Below are 23,077 nucleotides of genomic sequence, written 5' to 3'. Positions count from 1 at the left end.
GCACAGACCGTATCAAAATAACCCGCCGGCATTCGCACCCTGCGGATGACACTTCGTTACATGAATGTACTAAAAACCAAGCCGTAAAATTTTGCATCTATTGTGTGTCGAAGACAATCAGATTATTGATAACTTTGAAGCTTCATTCGGTGAGAAAGTTAAGAAGCTGTCTGCGACCTGATTGGTTTAGTTCTTTACCCACGTGACGATCTGAGTCTTGATAAAGGCCCAGAGAGGGCTGAAACGCGTTGACCTGGTAAGCCTTATTTCAGTAGGAGATTATAATTGTGATTTATCTACACATTGTATTTTTATTTTTCCCACAGGTTTTTTTGCAGCAAATCTGATTTTTTGCAGCAAGTTTGTTTGTTGTTTTTTCCCTTTTTCACTTGTTTTTGTCTTTTTTCACTCATCTTCTTCACATCATTCAATTTTATCGAGGCCAGGGCCTCAAGGGCATCTGGGAACCAAGAGACAAGCACTAGAATCACTTTATTTTGGATTAAAACTGTGCACCAAACCACTTCTCAGGATTGACACATTTTCTATCTCTTTTGGATATTAGCAGTTTGAAACACTGCTGCAGCTGTGTTATTTTTCCTAGACACTGTTTCTATTTTACTTTGGTTGGACATTTGGAGTCCTTTTGGATTTGGTATATTTTCAAGACACTAATTTTGGAATCACGTTTGACTCATTTTTTGTGACACTGCATTGCAATTTATTTTATTTCAAGTTTTAAGTGTTTAGATACATCACCATTGTATAAGCATACACAGACAGTTCTTTCTTTATTATAACCTACCATGTTTTTATGTAATTAGCGTGGATCCATGCAATTGTGAATTTGTATATTTTAATGTTTTAGTAACTCAATATTTTAATATTTTAAATTTGAGACTTGTGATTTATTATGTCTTAATAAATATACCACTTATATAATACATTTCCCTTCACGATTTACCTTAGCCTTCGTATTGCTGGTGCCTGGGCACACTCCTTACCTTTTTTTTTCACTAGGTGATAGCTAGGTATCACCGCTACAGGCATAAAAGGTATAGGTGGCGCTGGGATACACTTGCACTCTATCTGTCATAATCGTCAGACAAGTGGCAAGGTCTGGCTGCTGACATGTATAAGAATGTGCATTTTCCCAGAAATCTTAGAATATTGTTTATTTACTTTTCGGTATTCACTTTGACAAGATGGCTTGCTCCGGAGATTCTGCTACTTCTAAGAAGACTCGCAACCCTAACTTCTCGCATCAACAGAATGTTGTACTTGTTGATCTAGTACTCGAATATTATGACAATATTTATGGTAGTCGAGTCAAGCAAACCCCAGGCGCTCATAAGAAGATTATTTGAGAGAAAATTAGTGATGCAGTGAGTGCTCAAGGACCCACTAAAAAAGATATTGAGTCCTGCAAAAAAAGGTTCAACGATATCAAGCGTCAAACAAAATCCAAAATTGCCAAAGAAAAGCAATATGCTCGAGGTACTGGAGGCGGACAACCTTATGTCGCAGATTTGACAGACTTTGAAAGAAAAGTTTTACAGAAGCTTGGCACGGAGGTCATTGAGGGCATAACCGATGACTGTGATAGCGATATTCATGGTAATTATAATTTATAAATTAATATTTATATTGTTTATTTGTCTGTTCCAAAATTGTTTCTCTTACGTTCATGTTTTATAAAATTGGATTCTGTTAACGGAATCTTGATTGTACAATTTCTGGTGTACTGTTCCTTTAAAATAGATTTATGAATTACATTATTTCTCTCTGTATCTATTTTTTTAAAGTTCCAGTGAACCAAAAATAAAGCATTCATGATGGAACATGAAAAACATTTTCAATTATCTAATATACTCCATTTTTTTTTCCATTGCTTAATGTATTTTAAAAAATAAGGCCTACATGGAACAGTAAAATGAAACCCAAATGTTTGATTTTGAAAGGGCATGCAATTTTAACCAGCTGTATTTTTTATTTTCATTATCTAAATTGCTTTATTTTCTATATATTCTTTGTTGAATAACATATATTGATATTGAAATGCTCGGTAGCTGCTATTTCTTCAACAAAGGAGAACTAACAAATAAAGCAAATTAGATAATAGTAGTAAATTGTAATTTTTTTTTTATTGTATTCTCTATTGGAATCATTTGAGAAAGATCTTTTTAGTGACCTTTTAATTTGTGTATATTAAAGCAAGATACAAATCCAAGGTAGAAAATGTTATAATGGGAGTACATTTAACTTTTAATTAGCATTTCAAAAATTGCACATAAACTTTTAATTTTATTGATTGTATTAATTTAAATTTGTATTTACTAACTCCTAGGTGGTTCAGTTAGATCGTCAACCTCTGCATCTGTCCATACCCCATCTACCTCTTCATCAGAGATACCACGTCCTTCTACTTCTCAGCATTTGAACGTAAGACAACAACAACATGGGCAATATTTACGGTCAACTACAAATACCAGCCACAGCCTATCGTCTGCAGATACTATTCCAGATGTAAGGAGCTGTACACCAGATACAGCTGTTGGAAGAAGCTCTGGTATGTATCTTTAAACCACTTATATATACACTTTCTAAATTTTTGGTTATAAATTAGATATTAATGTTTAATTTTAATTTTTACAGCAGATGTTGGACGTCTCTTCAGAGCCATGGTGACCGAATCAGCACCACTTTTCGATGGTAAGTTACTTATTTAAAGTAAATATAGGATGACAAGACAAATAATTTTGGTACAAACTAAATTTAACTTTTTAAACTTTGATAGTTATTCAAACTGTAATACTGTGAGATTGATGTATTTTATATGCAAACAGTTGTACCATGTAAAATCACAATTATTGATTAGTAAGGAAGGCATTTAATCTTATTGTTAGATTCCAACATGACAGTATAACATGACACTATAAATTTCTCTTGTATAGTAACCCCTCTAACCATTAATGTTGGAATAAATTTCGATCTGCATCTTTTTTTTTAGAAATGAATGCTAAATTTTTTGGGGGGTTTTTAGATATCGCTGAGGAGGATGATTCATCAAGAGAGGTGATTCTGAATCTTGTTCCAGTTCCAGCACCAGAGGGTAGATCGCCAGAAAGTGGAAGCCTGACTCCTGACCTAACACAGATGGCACAAGATCAGGATTTGGATATACATGAGCCTGTAATAAACCCCCGTAGTGATGAGGAAAATACAAATTCACCACCTGATCATGGAGTACAAGCACAGGGAATTGAACCATTGGAACAACCACAAGCTATTGTCCAAGAGCAGGCACCTTTGGAAGATGCAGGTCTGAACGAAATGTTAAATCTTGCCAGAGGATATAGAGCAGACAGTAGACAGGTTCAGGAAATTTTGTCTGGACATTTAGAAAGGATTGACACTTATAACCAGCAACGCTTGGAACTGGACCGTGAAATCTTTAACTGGCAAAGAGAAATGGACAGGGAAAGGAACCTACATATAAACAGGGCCTTGACAATAGCTGTAAACAACATGCGAATGGCTCAAAATACTATGCAAACTTTGTTAGAATTGATTAGAGATAGACATCAGAGCCAAGAGTCGCCAGATCCAAAAAGACCACGGTTTAATTAGTGCATTGTTATGGACAATTTTAAAGTTATTATTATTTTTTTGTTGACAAAGAATATATTGTTATTTGTACATAGTTTTATTAAAGTTTATCCTGTTTTTATTTAATTTCTTTTTTAATTTTTGAAATTTAGTTAAAATCAGTTAAAGGTTTAAAATGTATTGTACACACAGACAAATCTAAGTGAAACAATTATAATTTTTATTATATCCAAAATATTAACAAAATTGAATCAAAAAAGCATTATAAAAAAAAAGATATGAGAGTGATCACAGCCAATACAGTATTTTTTTGGGTTTTGAATAAACTTTTTAACATACCAAAATATGACAATTTTAGTGGCATCAAATTAAAAAAAAACAAAAAAAAACCTTTTTTTATTTAAAATGCAATCATTGATTATCTGTTTTCCACTACATAAGTATTGTAGAGATTCTGAACCTGTGTATTTAATTATTTTATTATTATTATCGGTTATTTGTAGAGCGCCAACAGATTCCGCAGCGCTATAAACAAAAAGGGGAGTACAACAAAACAATTATAGGGTAGAGGGCCCTGCCAAAAGTTGCACTGTTGTAGTCAGCTCTTAAGAAGGTGATCTACAAACAGCTGGACTTTTAGGCTTACATGCTAAGAGAGTTCAGGGGATTGCAGTGGAGGAGAGGAACTAGTATTAGGAAGGGTTAGCGTAGGTTGTATGCGTCCCTGAACAGTAGAGTCTTTAGGGAGCACTTGAAGCTTTTAAAACTAGAAGAGAGTCTTGTGGAGCGAGGCAGAGAGTTCCACAAGATGGGAGCCAGTCTGGAGAAGTCCTGTAAACGGGAGTGTGATGAGGTGACAAGAGAGGAGGAGAGTAGGAGGTCATGAGCAGAGCGAAGGGGACGGGAGGGAGAGTATCTAGAGACAAGGTCTGAGATGTAGGGGGGAGCAGTGCAGTTGAGGGCTTTGTATGTAAGAGTGAGAGTTTTGTGTTTGATCCTAGAGGCAAGAGGAAGCCAGTGAAGGGATTGGCAGAGAGGCGCAGCAGATGAAGAGCGACGTGTAAGGAAGATGATACTGGCAGAGGCATTCATTATGGATTGTAAAGGAGCTAGGCGGCAGGTGGGGAGACCAGAGAGGACAGAGTTGCAGTAATCAAGGCGGGAAAGAATGAGAGAGTGGATTAAAATCTTAGTTTCTTGTGTAAGGAAGTGTCTAATTTTAGAGATGTTTTTAAGGTGGAAGCGGCAGGCTGTAGCCAAGGACTGAATGTGAGGAGTGAAGGAAAGATCTGAGCCAAATGTGACCCCGAGACATCGGGCATGCGAGGTAGGGGTAATGATGGAGTTGTCGACAGTTATAGAGATATTAGGGGTGGAGATTTTGGAAGAAGGGGGGAAAATGAGGAGCTCAGTTTTGGAGAGATTTAGCTTGAGGTAGTGAGAGGACATCCAGGAAGAGATGTGAGAAAGACAGTTAGTGACACGGGTTAGCAAGGAAGGAGATAGTTCTGGTGCAGAGAAGTAGATTTGGGTGTCATCGGCATACAAATGATATTGGAAACCGTGGGACTTAATTAGGGAACCTAGTGATGACGTATAGATTGAGAAGAGAAGGGGACCGAGGACAGAGCCTTGCGGTACTCCGACAGAAAGTGGTGACGGGGCAGAGGAGGCCCCAGAGAAGGCTACACTGAAGGTACGGTTTGACAGGTAGGAAGAGAGCTACGAAAGGGCTGTGTCACAGATGCCGAAGGATTGGAGGGTTTGGAGCAAAAGAGGGTGGTCGACAGTGTCAAAGGCTGCAGAAAGATCAAGGAGGATAAGCAGAGAGAAGTGGCCTTTTGATTTAGCTGTAAGAAGGTCGTTGGTGACCTTAACAATAGCTGTCTCTGTGGAGTGATAGGGACGAAATCCAGATTGCAGCGGGTCAAGAAGGGAGCTTAACGTAAGGAAATGGGATAGGCGTGCATATACTAGTTTTTCGAGAAGCTTTGAAGCAAGAGAGAGGAGAGAAATTGGGCGGTAGTTGGATGGGGAGGTAGGATCAAGGGAAGGTTTTTTGAGGATAGGTGTGACCAGTGCATGTTTCATTGATGAGGGAAATGTACCAGTGCTGAGGGAGAGGTTGAAAATGTGTGTTAGTATAGGGGTAAGGGTAGCAGAGAGAGAGGGGAGCAGCTGTGAGGGGATAGGGTCAAGGGGACAGGTAGTGAGGTGAGAGCGCAGTATAAGTGCTGAAACTTCGTCCTCAGTAACAGGGGAGAATGAACTAAGTTTCAGGTTATGAGGGTTGTGGTTGAGTGAGAGTATTTGAGGGGGGGAGAGAATGGAATTGTGTTGAGAACTGATTTCATGTCTGATGAAATCAATTTTGTTAATGAAGTGACAGGCAAAGTCTTGAGCTGACAGAGAAGTTGTATTAGGAAGTGGAGGAGGGCGGAGGAGAGTATTGAAAGTGGAGAACAGACGTTTTGGGTTTGAAGAAAGATTAGAGATAAGAGTAGAGAAGTAGTGTTGCTTGTGGAGATTAAGGGCAGAGTAGTAGGAGTTCAAGATGAATTTGTAATGAAGAAAATCAGCTGAACTCCATGATTTTCTCCAATGCCGTTCAGCAGTACGGGAACATCTGCCAGGGCTGGGGATGAGTGTGTGATTTCCTAGCAGTGGTAAGAGGGGCGAGATTGTCAAGGACGGATATAAGGGTGGAATTATAGTGGCGGATAGATTGTTCAGGGCAGGAAAAGGAGGAGAAGGATGAGAGGAGTGGTTGAAGGGAATTAGCAAGTTGTTGCTGATCTAAAGACCTAATGCTTCTGTGAAGTTTGGTGTGAGGAGTAGAAGGTGGGAGAGTTGTAGGAAGGGATGATATGTTGCAGGTAAGGAGATGGTGGTCAGAAAGAGGAAAAGGGGAGTTTGAGAAGTTTGAGAGAGTGCATCGATAGCTAAAGATCAGGTCAAGGGAGTGACCGTCTTTGTGAGTGGGAGAATCAGTCCATTGTGACAGACCAAAAGAGGAAGTAAGTTGCAGAAGTTGTTTAGCAGATGGGGCAGTGGGATTGTTAAGGGGGATGTTGAAGACGCCAAGAATGAGGGCAGGGGTGTCTGAGGAAAGGAAATAAGGAAGCCAGGCAGCAAAGTGATCTAAAAATTGATTTGGGGAGCCAGGGGGGCGGTATATGACTGCAACACGTATAGAGAGGGGAGAGAATAGCCGAATCATGTGTGCTTCAAATGAAGAAAATGTTAGTGAAGAGAAGGGCTGTATTTGTTGGAAGGTGCAAAGAGAGGAAAGTAAAATACCGACACCACCTCCTTGTCTATTGCCAGACCTAGGAGTGTGGCTGAAATGGAGACCCCCATGTGACAGTGCAGCAGTGGATGCTGTGTCTGAAGTAGAGAGCCAGGTTTCTGTAAGAGCCAGAAGGTTAAGAGAGTGGGAGATAAAGAGATCATGGATAGAAGTTAGCTTGTTGCAAACAGAGCGAGAGTTCCAGTGTGCACAAGTGAAGGGGGAGGGGTTTTTAGATGTAAGAGGAATGTGATTAAGGTTACCAGAGTTTAGTTTCTGAAGTCTATTGAAAGGCACACAAGGATGTGAAAGGTTAGGAGGTTGTGAGGGACCAGGATTAGGGGAAATGTCGCCAGCAGCTAGTATGAGCAAGAGGGAGAGTGACATGAGATGAGAAGCAGATTTGCAGTAATGAGACTGTTGTTTAACTGAAGTGCAGGGGGGAGAGAGAGTATTTAGGAATAAGTAGAGTTCATAAGTACAAAAGTAAGGTGAGTATAAGAGAGATGGGCTAATGAACAGTGCAGGTGGAGAGGGAGAAGGAGTAACTGAGTAATGTAGTTTGTTGTAGAGACAAGAGGTAGCAAAAAGGAGTATGAAGATATTGAGCATTATTCTGAAAGTGGGAACCAAGTAAACACATAAGACACAGTGTTACAGCAGCACTTGCAAAAGGATACAATGATATACATAAAACATAGTAATACAAGAGTACTTGCCTTGTGTCTTGCCCCTTGCCCAATCCTTGTTCAATTCTTGTATAATTCTTAAAAATTAATGCCTCACTTATAAAATGTTCACTTGGAAAATGTGAACATATGCTATTGTTAAAAAGTACACAGCCCTGTTACCAATGCACTCACCCCTGTGCAATGCACTTCCCCAAGCTAGTCTGAAATATATACAGGTAGGGCAGTCAGCTGAGTCCACTAAATTTACTTAATTGCTAATCAAAGACAGTTGGTAAGGCCAATTGGAATGTTAGAATCTAGTCAGGGTGAGATGAGTTAAGTAAACAGACAATAAAATTTGGAGGGGGTTTAAACTGACATAAAAGAACTATAAATTTTAGAGTTATAGCAAGTATTGATAAGGAGTGAGCATCACATGGCAATTAACTAGACATTAGAATTGAGACATTGGGAAAAATCATTACAAAAAATGCAGGACTTCATTTTAACAGACTAAATTCAATTGCTCAATATATATATATATATATATATATATATATATATATATACACACACACACAGAGGGATTTGTTGCAAAATGACAGAAAGAGCAGGGAATAGCAAGAATTCAGTGCAGGGCCTTAGCTCACGTACCAAAAAGAGGGATTTGTTGCAAAGTGACAGAAAAAGCAGGGAATAGCAAGAATTCAGTGCAGGGCCTTAGCTCACGTACCAAAAAGAGGGATTTGTTGCAAAGTGACAGAAAAAGCAGGGAATAGCAAGAATTCAGTGCAGGGCCTTAGCTCACGTACCAAAAAGAGGGATTTGTTGCAAAGTGACAGAAAAAGCAGGGAATAGCAAGAATTCAGTGCAGGGCCTTAGCTCACGTACCAAAAAGAGGGATTTTTTGCAAAGTGACAGAAAAAGCAGGGAATAGCAAGAATTCAGTGCAGGGCCTTAGCTCACGTACCTGAAAGCAGAAGAGACAGTAGGTTAACTCAGCAATCCTTAGCAGATGTCAGTAGGCAGTTTGATAGTTAGTATCCAGCCGTGTGGAGAGTATTGAGTGTAGTTCTTGTATAATTCTTAAAAATTAATGCCTCACTTATAAAATGTTCACTTTGAAAATGTGAACATATGCTATTGTTAAAAAGTACACAGCCCTGTTACCAATGCACTCACCCCTGTATTTAAATTCTTTATAGTATCCATTATTTGTTTAATATCTTCACAGACAGAGGATTGAACTTGTGATACAACTGGTACCCTGGAATCTAGAGAAGGGACAAAAATTTGAAAATAAATTAAGGATTATGAGAACATTTTTAAAATAAAAACAGATTATTAATAAGCAGGTAACAAAATTGTATTACCATTTTGGTTAGAGGCAGTATTATCCATAGATGTACCTGTCTGTGTAGTTTTAGAAACCATAGATATGTCCCAGTCGTTATCAATATCAGAAATATTGGTTGAGTTTTTCTCACTACTTGCATCTGAAATATATATTTAGAAATCGAGGTATATATTTTGGTATTGATTTGACTATAAGCTATAATATAGTAAATAAAAAAATAATAAACAATTACCTAGTTGAATTGAGGGTGAAGTTAATGACATCCTTTCAGGAGCATTATTTGCTTCATTGTCACTATCTATGAAAGATTAATAAGGAATTCTATATAAAAAATTGTAAGTAGAAAAATGCTAATGGTACAAAATATAAGAAAAATACCTTCTGTAGAAGATATTTGTATTATTCTTGTGAACCTTGTTTTCTTCTTTTTCAACACTCTTTTATTGGTTTCTGTAAATAACACAACAAGCTAATCATGATTAAATTTAACAGTTGTATAACTATAGATATGTAAACCATGGTTCTATTGTACCTTGAGGTGTATGAACGACAGTTAGGCGCCTGACACCTCCTTTCTGTGGGGACAATTGTCTGTCAAGCAAAGACAGTGGCAAGGGTGGGGATCTAGCCTCACTTCTAGGTGTCAAATTTCGAATAGGCCTTACATAACGTGGAGGAGGAGCACCACAAATATTTTCTTTCTTCTTATCTGAAATAGAAAAGTTGTACATATGTTTGTTTAAAGTTTCTTATTTTTAAAATGTGTTATATAATAAAGTTTTCAATTTTGGTGTGTTAGAAGGTTTATAGTGTTTCAATTTGTTTTAAATTGGAATGGACATGAAAGTGATATGGTACACCTATTTATTCTTTCAGTTCTCATATTGATGATGAACTTTGCATAGAATTTATAATGTAAAAGAATAACTAAATTATATACCAGTAAGAAACAGTATGGACATGAAAGTGATCACTAAGGTACACTGAAACCTAATTATAATTTCAGTTCTCATATTGATAATGAACTTTGCATAGATTTTATAATTTAAAAGAATAACAAAATTATATACCAGTAAGAAACAGTATGGACATGAAAGTGATCACTAAGGTACACTGAAACCTAATTATTCTTTCATGTCTCATATTGATGATGAACTTTGCATAGAATTTATAATTTAAAAGAATAACAAAATTATATACCAGTAAGAAACAGTATGGACATGAAAGTGATCACCATGGTACACTGAAACCTAATTATAATTTCAGTTCTCATATTGATGATGAACTTTGCATAGAATTTATAATTTAAAAGAATAACAAAATTATATACCAGTAAGAAACAGTATGGACATGAAAGTGATCACTATGGTACACTGAAACCTAATTATAATTTCAGTTCTCATATTGATGATGAACTTTGCATAGAATTTATAATTTAAAAGAATAACAATTTTATAAACTTACATGTCCTTAAAAGGCTCCTAATAGATTGGTAATATAGTGGTTCTCGACGTTTAACATCACTGTATCGTCTCAAACATTGACACCTGGTCCTTTTAATTTTGATACACAATACATTCTGCGTATCATTTCATAAATAGTTTTGTCCCTTTCATCTTGAATGACCCCCCGGACACCCCCTAAGCATTTGGGAAAAAATCTATCCATTACATACATTAGAATTATCATTTCCCCAGATGTGAAAGGTGCAATTCTCTTCATCCTCCCTGGTCCCATAGCAACTTTCTAGATGGGTGTGTCAAATCCCAAAATGTTCTCAATATCGCGTTATTCACTGTCTCTATGCAACATTATTGTATATTTGCCAAATTGTTAGAATTCTTTGGATACAATTATTAAAAAGTTGTATTATTTATTGCCATTCTCAAGTAATGATAAATGTAAATTAAGTTTTATGTAAAAAATATAATTACCTAACAGCCATCCTTCAGGCATCTCTTCCTCCTCAAACTTCCGATATAACCCAGACTGACTCAAGATATACGAATCATGGCAGGATTCAGGGAAGTTGGAACGGACACTGATTATTTTCATGTTATGGTCACACACCATCTGAACATTGAGGGAATGGTACTGTTTTCTATTCCCGGAAAATGTCCTCACGTTCTCGGGATGGTTTGACTGCAACATGGGTGCAATCAATGGCTCCAAGTACATTGGGCATTCCGGCCATTCTATAAAAATTAGACTTCACAGATTGCCACTCTTCTGGAGTCGATGGAAGGCACACGTACCTTGGAAAGACGACCATCAAAGCATCAATAACTTTGGTTAGGTGTCTCGAAAAAGCAGACTGGCTGATGCCAATTATAACGCTAGACACAGCTTGGAATGAACCAATGGCAAAAAAGTGTAAGGCTGCCAACAGTTTTAATAGTCCGGGTATGGCTTGTGAACGAGCTGTCATAGGTTCCAGGTATTCTGCTATTTTATTGTAAAGTTTCATAATAGCTTCTCTGTCCAAACGGAATCTCTGGATAATCTCTCGATCAGAAATGCTTTCCAAACCCATACGTGGAAGGAAAACTCTAGGGACTCTGATTCTTCTACCTCTCCTTCTTTGCAAGTTGTCAACCGGTGCCTGTATAGCCCTTCTTCCTCGTAATTGAATTAATCGGAAAAGAAACATGTGTAAAAGTGTCTCCATCTTCATTCAGTGATCCAAAAACCAATAATGATACAATAGTGGTCTAGTCCTTTCACTTAAGTACTTCTACCTGGCATCAGGTTGATACGCCCTATAGTTTTCTATTGTATTTGCTACCTAAATGGTCGCAAAGCCAATCACGTGAAGTTACAGTGAAAGTTGGAGCGGACGGATTAGTAGTAACATTCATAATTTCCGATTATAGCAAATTTACGTGCAATTGAACATGTAGTAAGTGGAAAAAGGCTTCGGAACGATCAGTTGTGTAAAATTACTATCGCTGATGAAAATAGTGGTTTTTCGACCCGATCGCAGATTGGTACATACGAGAAGCAGATCGTTAGCGAATTTTGACGTGAAAATACAGACGGACGGTCACTTCGAAGCTTAGTACATGGCGGTGCTTTGTATTTTATATTCATTTTAGACTTCAGATTGTGTTCTTTTAGTTTTACTACATTTAAGCTCTGCATTTTCTCTTTTGTATTTTAATGAATTCAGATTCTGTATACATTAGTGTACTTAGGATTGTGATTTTACAAATTCTAATTATACTTTGACAGTTTCTGTGTAACTTTAACACATTAGGATCATACTTTTTATATTTATGTGTATCTTTTACAAATTTTATTTTACTTTGTATTTGTTGTATATAAAATAAAACTGACATTATCAGAAAGTGGGAGAGACATTAGAGTTCCCAGGGTCTATCTGAATCTCTCTCACAATTCTCATGATATGCTCTAAACATTTAAGCAGATGGTTTGCTCATAATTTACAATACACCTATTAACCAATAGAAAAAATATGTATACTAAACAGGAAGCAAATGCAAATTTAGAATGTATGTCAATGTCAGATGCTCCCTGTTAAAGGGACATGAACCCAAATAGAGCATACAATTTTAAACAACTTTCCATTTTACTATCTAATGTGTTTCTTTCTTCTGGTAGCCTTTGATGAAAAGCAAACCTAGGTAGGCTCAGGAACAGCAATGCACTACTTGGAGCTAGCTGCGTATTAGTGACTGCACATGTATGCCTCTTGTCATTGACTCACCTGATGTGTTCAGTTCAGTTGTTTAAAATGGTATGATCTATTTGAATCATGAAAAACAATTTTGGGTTGCATGTCCCTTTAACTTCAATCTCGCCTGTGAGATTCTGTATCCCAGAGAACTTCATCATCATTTCTATGGGCCCCATAATAATAGATTATCCAGCCTAGAGATTAATTATAGAGCATATTTCATAGAGGCTGAACTCATTGAATCCTCTAAAAAAAAAAGGGGGGCTTTAAAGACAGGGCTTGGAAGAGTTTAGCCCTGTACAGTCTGCACTATAATTTCTCTCCAAAGATGGAGATACTTTTTCATCTTTCATTTATTTAGATGTAAAGCATCTGGATCAGAGGACAATTCTTGGGAGATTTCTTCCAAAGTACATTTCTCTACATGCAGTATATCCAGGAATTTCATGGGGCACATTCTGACCCTCTTGCACCTGCCTAGAGATGGTTCTTGGACAGCAAATCTTTCAGGGTGTATATTAGCCTTTTTGGCCTCTCTACTACAAAAGCAATCCTCTGTTTTGCAAATATAGTTCCATTTATGTGCACTACACTTTTACTCTGCGTTATTGTGCATACTTGCCTTGATACCTTCAGCACTTTCATGGTCAGTTGCCTATTAGATATTTTATCATTATTTATGCAGTGCACAGTTGCCAGTTGAGCTGTATTTGACCTGACCTGTTCCTTGCTTTTTAAGTGCCCTAATCCTTGAATGTATCTTCTTTGTGAACTTATGCAACCTACCCTAACCTCTAGGCATACATAGGAAATGACAGAGACAGTCCGAGCTTGAAGTTGAAATTTAAAAGTTCAACAGTTATTCAAAGTTGCAGTAAAAATTTGACATCACTACCGGTAAACAACAGCATTCATCCAATGTATTTAATGCCTATGCGGAACTTCCTCAAGGATCTCTAGACTGGAACTGAGATGCCTAGATTTGAAAGTTACTAGCACTCTGACCTACCATTGGCCAGCTATTTTTCTTTCCTGGAGTGTTCATTTGCTACTAACTTATTCCTCCATAATAAGATGCAGACTTTCCATTTGGAGTAGATTTCTACATAGTAATATTTCATTTAAAGTCTTTATGAAGATATAGAAATATATTAATTTCATAACCTTTCTTTTACGTATCTGGCTATTGGAAACAAATAGTTTTTGTTTACCACATTATATATTTAATTATAACTATCCAAATTACTACAATTGCTAATAATAGTTCTAATCTGGCTTTATTTAATTTTTTTATAATTAGAATCCTCATTTTTATGAATAATTTTGTATTTGATTTCACTCTGAGGTATTACATTATCCCGTGTTACATTTTATCAAGATTCACCCGGGACCTAAATCTGCTCTACACCCAAGGAAATGAAGCACCACAATTCTATATCCACATAAACTTCTACACAAAAAAGGTCAGAATAAAATACACAATAAAGAGCCAGATTACGAGTGGCACATTAACAGTTACGTGTGAGTGAAAAGGGGTTGATCATGGCTGTTTGCACGTGTCTTGTTTAATGCTCGTATTACAAGTTTAAAGTAAATGTGATTTATGCTAGAATGATTACTGCATCCTCAGAGTTGTGTTTAAACAAAAAGGTACAGTTACACTCATAATAACAATATCTAATAAAAAATATTATTTAAAAAATGCACAAAAAAGCTATATGGGCTCAAAGATATAAGGTCTCAGGTATTAGATATATATACACAGGGTATATGTGTGTGTTTGTACATATGTATTTATATATTTAAAGACATATATACACATATATAAACATATAAACAAATATGTGCATACATTTAGACATATCTATATTTAAGTGCATTGGAGCCCTTTGCAGTTATGTAGATATAAACATTTATGCAACTCTTCATATTTAAGCTGTACTGTGTATTTACCGTACATATTTCACATTCCAATGTTCTGTAGAATATGTTCTATGTAGTTATAAATAGATATTCCTATATATATCTATATGTAGATATCTATACCTATACATAATCATCTATATATATATATATATATATATATATATATATATATATATATATATATATATATATATATATATATGTATAGATATATATTGTATCAAAATAACATCAGATATATGTAGAATATGTATTAATTAATAAATAGAAGATATTCTGTTATGTGAAGAACATTGGAATGTGAAATATTTAAATTTTCATGTTGCACAAAAAAATATCTTCTAATGGAGCTATTGCTCGACCGGGAGCATTAAATAGCACTCCACTTGTAATCTGGCCCAAAATGGCTAGACAGACATTATTTGAAGATAGCCATACAAATGCAAAATTTTATGCAACATGGTAAATCATTTTTGGATCAAGATTTTTACATGTGTAACCTATAACTGATTGCAGATATAGATGCTATAAAATATTTGTGAGAGGAAAATTAGGAAGTACCCTGCTGAAGCCATGATTAATGCAAAATATTGCTTTGGACAGTATTTTTATCCAGTGTCTATATATTCAACATCTGCTTATTTACCCAGTGTTTTGGAGAATTAGTATACAAAGGAGCCGATTTATCACGGGCTGAATGGGGCCGTATACCTCTGTTTTCGCGCGAGACTTCAGGCTCACCGGAAAAAGGAATTAAGAAGCAGCTGTCTTAAGTTGTGACTCCTGAAACTTTTTTCAACAAAAGATAACAATAATGTATATGTAATAGAAATAAATTAGAAAATTGTTTAAAATCACATGCTCTATCTGAATCACGAAAGAAGCATTTGGGGTTTAATTTCCCTTTAAGCATTTAACATACATTTGATTAAATATGTTTCAGAAGGAGGCTGATCTTTACCTTAGCTTTTCTAATCCACTGATAGTCTTCCTGTTTTTTCACAAAGAGAACTAGATTTAAATTTTTAGAAGATTGTGTCTTTCCTGGCCCAAAAGTGAATAAAGGCTAGAGCTGACCTTTAATACACTATATGATATAGCAAGAGAATAATAAGAGAAAGCTTTTCAATAAGTATTTTTTTCTTAATTGTTACTTTATCTTTTAGAATATGTTAACTAAATTGTTGAAAGTTATTTTTTTAATATAATAGTATAGGCAAGAGTGGAATTTTTAACTAACCTTCTGGTCCCAGGCTTGCAGCTGGCAAGCAAGACATTAGTAAATAGTTTATCCATAACTTTTTGAATACAGATATTCAGATTGTGCCCTATCATATTGTACACTCATGATATGGGAAAAAGAAAAAAAAATACAATCCAACAAACTCAACAGACTGAGAGTCTTGTACATTACTTTCAGTTATATGAACGATAGGGATAAACATAATAAACTAATTATAACAAATAATATTACATTAGTTTACTACGGTAAAGTGTTAACAGAAAAACTATAATAAAACACACCAATAAAAAAACTTAAATAGTTACACTTTCCATAATTATTTCCAAAAATGTTCTATTGAATATTTTACTGGAGTAGACAAGGATAGCAAAAGTATTTATGTCACCAAACGCAGTTCTTATCTGTGCTCAACCCAATTAGGGGTGATGTATAGCACAATTAGGTTTGCAAAGCTTGACATGTGCACTATCAGTTCTCAGTATTAGAAAAATTGTATTTTTCTGACTTGCATTTAAAAAAAGTAGAAAAAATAAACAATAAAAGGGATTTGAAACCCAAAAATTTCCTTTGTGATTAAAACAGAGCATACAATCTTAAAACCGTTTCCAATTTACTTCTATCATTAAATTTGCTTCGTTCCCATGGTATTCTTTGGTGAAGAGTTACCTAGGTAGGTGTCTGGAGTACTATATAGCAGGAAATAGTGCTGCCATCTAGTGCTCTTGAAAATTGATAACATTCTTGCAAAACTGCTGCCATATATTGCTCCAAACACATGGATGCTCCTTAGCTTATGTCCCTGCTTTCAACAAAAGATAATAAGAGAAGGAAGAAAACTTAATAATAGAAGAATATTAGAAAGCTTTTAAAACTGCATGCTCTATCTGAATCACAAAAGAAAAAACGTGATTTTCATCTCCCTTTAAAGTACTATGCAAAGTGATTTTACAATACATAGTTAAAGGGACATGATACTCAAATGCTAAATCGCTTGAAACTGATGCAGTATAACTGTAAAAAGCTGACAGGAAAATATCACCTGAGCATCTCTATGTAAAAAAGGAAGATATTTTACCTCACAATCTCCTCAGCTCAGCAGAGTAAGTTCTGTGTAAAAAGTTATACTCAACTGCTCCCAGCTGCAGGTAAAAAAAAAATAAAAAAAATTAAGAAATGAACAGCAGCCAATCAGCATAAGCAGTGCTGAGGTCATGAACTCTTACTGTGATCTCATGAGATTTGACTTAACTCTCATGAGATTTCATAGTAAGCTTCCTTTACCTGATTGGTGAAATAATATGAGAGTTCACGAGGCTCATCCCCTATGCTGTCCTAGGACAGACACACTAAAATGCGGCTTAGAAATCCTTTACAATGGGAGGTGGCTACTGAGGAACTTTTAAGGTAAAATATCTTTCTTTTTTACATAGAGATGTTCAGGTGATATTTTCTAGTCAGCTTTTTACAGCTATGCTGCATCACTTTCAAGTGTTTAAACATTTGGGTATCATGGCCCTTTAAATACTTTATATTGCAATCTTAAAAAAATTACTGTCCCTTTAAACTCATTAAGTTTGTAAAGTCAAAATCAAAGGGTATAATGTTTTCTGTGGCAAATTTAAAGTATCAAGACCAACATACATTTTTAAACCTTTCTTTTCCTATTAAAACTATAATAAGTCGTAAAGATTATCTGGTAGATGATAGCTCTTACTGTACATACTTTTTTTAACATTGTAACAATTAACATCAATAAGAATAACATTTCATTATGAAAGAACATGAAACAGACCAAAATGTATTTGTTTCAAATTGTACTTCTCGAGTCATTTAGCCTTAGGGCACTATGAGTTATTACTTGAGAAACCATTCTATCTATTTTTAATTTCATTTTCTAACCTTCATTTATGCATTAACTTTACATAAAGATGAGAGATTAAGCGTCTATACAATTTTCTTCTAATTACTTTTCAAGGAATACTGTTGTTTAATGACTGCTAACATAAAAATTAGTAGAATAAAATACAGTTTTAATGTTAACATAAAAGTACCAAATAATAATCAGAAGACTTTTTAGATAAAGCTTACAAAGTACATCAACTTCTTTTTTAGTGGCGAACCTTCAAAGATAAAGCCTCATGTTCTAACATCTAAGATGTTGCTTTCCTCAGTCTCAGTTCCATGATCTGCAGGGGCTATCAAACTCCAAAACAGCCCCTGGCCCTGTGTGCACATTGGTACAATTAATAGATGTTTTCCATTCATAGGACTTTCAACATAACGATAACGAGTGGAGCTCTAACAGTTACCAGCAAGCGATAAGGGGTTTATCGGGAGTGTTTACGCGCATTGGGTTTTCACTTGTATTAGAAATTGAAAGTAAACACAATCGCTTGAACGCAATAGAGATTTACGCTAGAATGATTTAAAGGGCCACTAAACCCCAATTTTTTCTTTCATGATTCAGATAGAGAATACAATTTTAAACAACATTCCAATTAACTTCTATTATCTAATTTGCTGCAATCTTTAGATAGTCTTTGTTAAAGAAATAGCAATGCACATTGGTGAGCCAATAACATGAGGCATCTATGCGCAGCCACCAATCAAAGCTACTGAGCCTATCTATATATGCTTTTCAGGAAAGAATATCAAGAGAATGAAACAAATTAGATAATAGAAGTAAATTAGAAAGTTGTTTAAAATGGTATTCTTTATCTGAATCATGAAAGAAAAAAATTGGGTTTAATGTCCCTTTAAGCGCCCTCAGAGCTCTTGTTAACTATTTTGCAAAACAAAAAACTATCACAAAATGCATTAAAAATACATTAAAAAGTACAGTTAAGCTCATAATAACACCATGAAATAAAATTTATTTAAGAAATTTTTATAAGGGTTCAACGATATGTGGTCCCAAGTGTTAGAAAAAAAATGCAGGCAAAATGGCTTTATATGTGTACATATGTATTTATATATGTGTATATACAGTATGTATTTACAGACATATACACATATAAACACATCAATACATATGTGCACTTGGTATAGATATAAATAGTACCAAAAGACCAACAGATATATGTAGAAATTTGTATTTATGAATAAATAAAACATATTCTAATATGTGAAGAAAACTAAAAACACATAAAATTGGAGTGCTAAATGCTGAAGTATGCAAACAGGAAAAAAAAATATTAACCTATAGTCTCAATAAGACTCAATAAACCTATGAGTAAATGAACTGGGGATAGATTTTTTTATGGATTAAATATGGTCGTGTCAAAACAAATTTATTAGTAACAAGACGAAATAAGCAGAAAAAAAATAATAAATAGCATAAACAATAAGAAAAAACAAACAAATAATCCGGTTTAGGAGATAAAAGAACTGAAATCCAGGTGCAACTGGATGTAGCTAATATTGATAAGTTATATGCAAAAAAAGGGCACATAAACAAATGTCCATAGACACCTAAGTGTAGAAAAGAAACGTGTACACGTTAAAAAATAAAATAGTGTATATATGAATAGTGTCCAAATATTGTCCAAATGACCATAAACGTCCACTGGGTCCATCTTCTTAAAGTGATCAAAAATAATCCTAAATAATCCTAAACAATGAAAAAAGTTGCAGAAAATCCTGAGAGATGTGTGAAGTGATTATGAAAAAGAAAAATATAATAAAAAAAATGTGAAAAAAGTACCTAATAAGGAAACAGAAAAAACAGTGTATGCAAGAGATCGTCTGAAAGGTGGAATATATTGAAAAACAACTCACCAATAGTGTAAGATGGTATCTGGGGAAAATAACAAGCCTTACAAATCCTGGTGTAGGTCAGATCAACATGTTTCGGCCCTTAGGAGAGCCTTTTGTAAGATACATGGAGACTGTTAACAGATGGGACTATTAATGGTGTATTAACCAATAGGAATCAGTACATATTTTCCCACCGAAAAAACTGCCATTTTTTAAATGCCTAGTGTTTATAGGTGTGTAATGTAGCGTGATGATGTCACTTCTGGTATACTTGACGTCATTTCAGTCAGTTTATATGTTACTTCTGGTTGAGCGTGATTACCTCACTTCCAGTATTACGCATTTGATGAAGAGGAGTCCATATTTGTTTGGGGCAAACATAGATTAATAAAAATCTGTTAGTTGTCATTAATATTAAACAATAGAAATGATAAAATCTGTATAAAGATGACTACCTTTAGTAGGCTAAAAGTAAATAATACTAGAAGAGTGCAATTAAAACCCACAAGGTTAAATTATATCTTAATTAATTGGTCCATTAGTTGAATGTATGAGAAATTAGAATGTAGAAGTCTCTATAAGAAGTGGAATTGTGCTATATGTGGTATCCCATCATTTTGAGATATAGAGGGATATTTATCAAGCTGTCAAATATGCTGCATTCAACAGCACCAATACGCTCGCCTAATATTGCCTAACATCGCGGCCGCGGACCTGAATATGCTCTCTTTATTTATAAATAAAGCTATCAAAAAGCTGTGCACCAAATACGGGGCGATTAGCAGCGGAATGTTGTTAACTAACAGTCATCGATCTCGCTGCTATTCAGCTTTTTCCCAACTTTATTTATACCCTGTCACTAAACACCGCCACTATACTAAAATGTTTAACCCCTATCCCGCCGCTCCCGGACCTCGCCACATCTAAAGTTATTAACCCCCATCCCACTGCTTCCGGAGCCCACCACAACTCTAATAAAGTTATTAACCCCTATCTCTCTGCTCCCAGAGCCCACCACAACTCTAATAAAGTTAGTAACCCCTATCCCTCTGCTCCTGGAGCCCACCGCAACTCTAATAAAGTTATTAACCCTATCCCGCCACTCACGGACCCCTCCGCAACTAAATAAATGTATTAACCCCTAAACCCCTGGCCTCCCACATCACTACCACTTACTAAACCTATTTACCCCTAAACCGCCAGCCCCCCACATTGCCATAAATTAAATTAAGCTATTAACCCCTAAACCAAACAACCCGCTAACTTTACATTAAATATTACCTCATCCCTACCTTTAAACTTACCTTTAGAATTAAATTAAACTATATTAAACTATTAATTAACCTACCCTAACTATTATCCTAAAATTACATTAAACTACAAATTAAATTAACTTTATTACATATTTAAAAACCTAACCCTACTCAAATTATTTAAATCTACAATAAAGAATTACTAAGTTACAAAAAAATAACAACTAAGTTACACAAAATATAAACACTAAGTTACACAAAATAAAAAACACTAAGTTACTCAAAATAATAAAAAAAAATAATCAAATATTTAAACTAATTACACCTAATCTAATAGCCCTATCAAAATAAAAAAGCCCCCCAAAATAAAAAAAACCCTAGCCTACAATAAACTACCAATGGCCCTTAAAAGGGTTTTTTGCGGGGCATTGCCCCAAAAAAATCAGCTCTTTTGCCTGTAAAATAAAATACAAAACCCCCCAACAGTAAAACTCACAACCCACACAACCAAACCCCCCAAACAAAAACCAAAGATCCCCATTGCCCTAAAAAGGGCATTTGTATGGGCATTTAGCTCTTTTTCAGCCCAAAGTCCCTAACCTAAAATTAAAACCCACCCAATAAGCCCTTACAAAAACCTAACACTAACCCCTGAAGATCCACTTATAGTTTTCGAAGACCGGACATCCATCCTCATCTAAGCGGCAGAAGTCCTCAGTGAAGCCGGCAGAAGTCTTCATCCAACCGGGCTGAAGTCTTCATCCAACCGGGCAGAAGTCTTCATTCAGACAGCATCTTCTATCTTCATCCATCCGGCAGGGAGCGACTCCATCTTCAAGACATCGCAGAGCATCCTCTTCTTCCGATGGTCAACAACGAATGAAGTTTCCCTTTAAGGTACGTCATCCAAGATCGGAAATAAGGTGGAAAAAATCCTATTGGCTGTTGCAATCAGCCAATAGGATTGAGCTTTCATCCTATTGGCTGATCCAACTGTCAGGGATGCCATCTTGGATGACGTCCCTTAAAGGAACCTTCGTTCTTTGTTAGCCATCGGAATAAGAGGAAGCTCTGAACCGGATGTCTTGAAGATGGAGCCGCTCCGCACCGGATGGATGAAGATAGAAAATGCCGTCTGGATGAAGACTTCTGCTGGTTTGATGAAAACTTCGGCCCGCTTGGATGAAGACTTCTTCCTGCTTCGATGAGGACTTCTACCGCTTTGTTGAGGATGGATGTCCGGTCTTCAAAAACTGTAAGTGGATCTTCTGGGGTTAGGGTTAGGTTTTTTTAAGGGTTTATTGGGTGGGTTTTATTGTTAGCTTAGGGACTTTGGGTGGAAATAGAGCTAAATGCCCTTTTAAGGGCAATGTCCATCTAAATGACCTTTTCAAGGCAATGGGGAGCTTAGGTTTTTTATATAGGATTTTATTTGGGGTTTTTGGTTGTGTGGGTGGTGGGTTTTACTGTTGGGGGGTTGTTTGTATTTTTTTTAAAGGTAAGAGAGCTGATTTCTTTGGAGCAATGCCCCGCAAAAGGCCCTTTTATGTGCTATTGGCAGTTTAGTTTAGGCTAGGTTTTTTTTTTATTTTGGGGGGCTTTTTTATTTTGATAGGGCTATTAGATTAGGTGTAATTAGTTTAAATATTTGATAATTTATTTTTTATTTTGTGTAATTTAGTGTTTGTTTTTTGTAATTTAGTTTATTTAATTAATTTAATTTATTTAATTGTAGTGTAAGGTTAGGTGTTAGTGTAAGACAGGTTAGGTTTTATTTTACAGGTAAATTTGTATTTATTTTAACTAGGTAGCAAGTAAATAGTTAATAACTATTTACTAACTAGTCTACCTAGTTAAAATAAATACAAACTTAAGATGTAAAATAAAAATAAAACCTAAGATAGCTACAATGTAACTATTAGTTATATTGTAGCTAGCTTAAAGTTTATTTTACAGGTAAGTATTTAGTTTTAAATAGGAATTATTTAGTTAATGAGAGTAATTTTTATTTAGATTTATTTTAATTATGTTAAAGTTAGTGGGTGTTAGGGTTAGGGTTAGACTTAGGGTTAAGTTTAGGGGTTTATAACTTTAGAATAGTGGCGGCGACGTTGGGGCGGCAGATTAGGGGTTAATAAGTGTAGGTAGGTAGCGATGACATTGGGGGCAGCAGATTAAGGGTTAATAAGTGTAATATAGGTAGAGACTACATTGGGGCAGCAGATTAGGGGTTAATAAATGTAGGTAGGTGGTTGCGGTGGCGGCAGATTAGGGGT

The sequence above is a fragment of the Bombina bombina genome, chromosome 5, assembly GCF_027579735.1.
Source record: "Bombina bombina isolate aBomBom1 chromosome 5, aBomBom1.pri, whole genome shotgun sequence".
Classification (NCBI taxonomy): Eukaryota; Metazoa; Chordata; class Amphibia; order Anura; family Bombinatoridae; genus Bombina; species Bombina bombina.
This window is presented reverse-complemented; position numbering follows the sequence as displayed.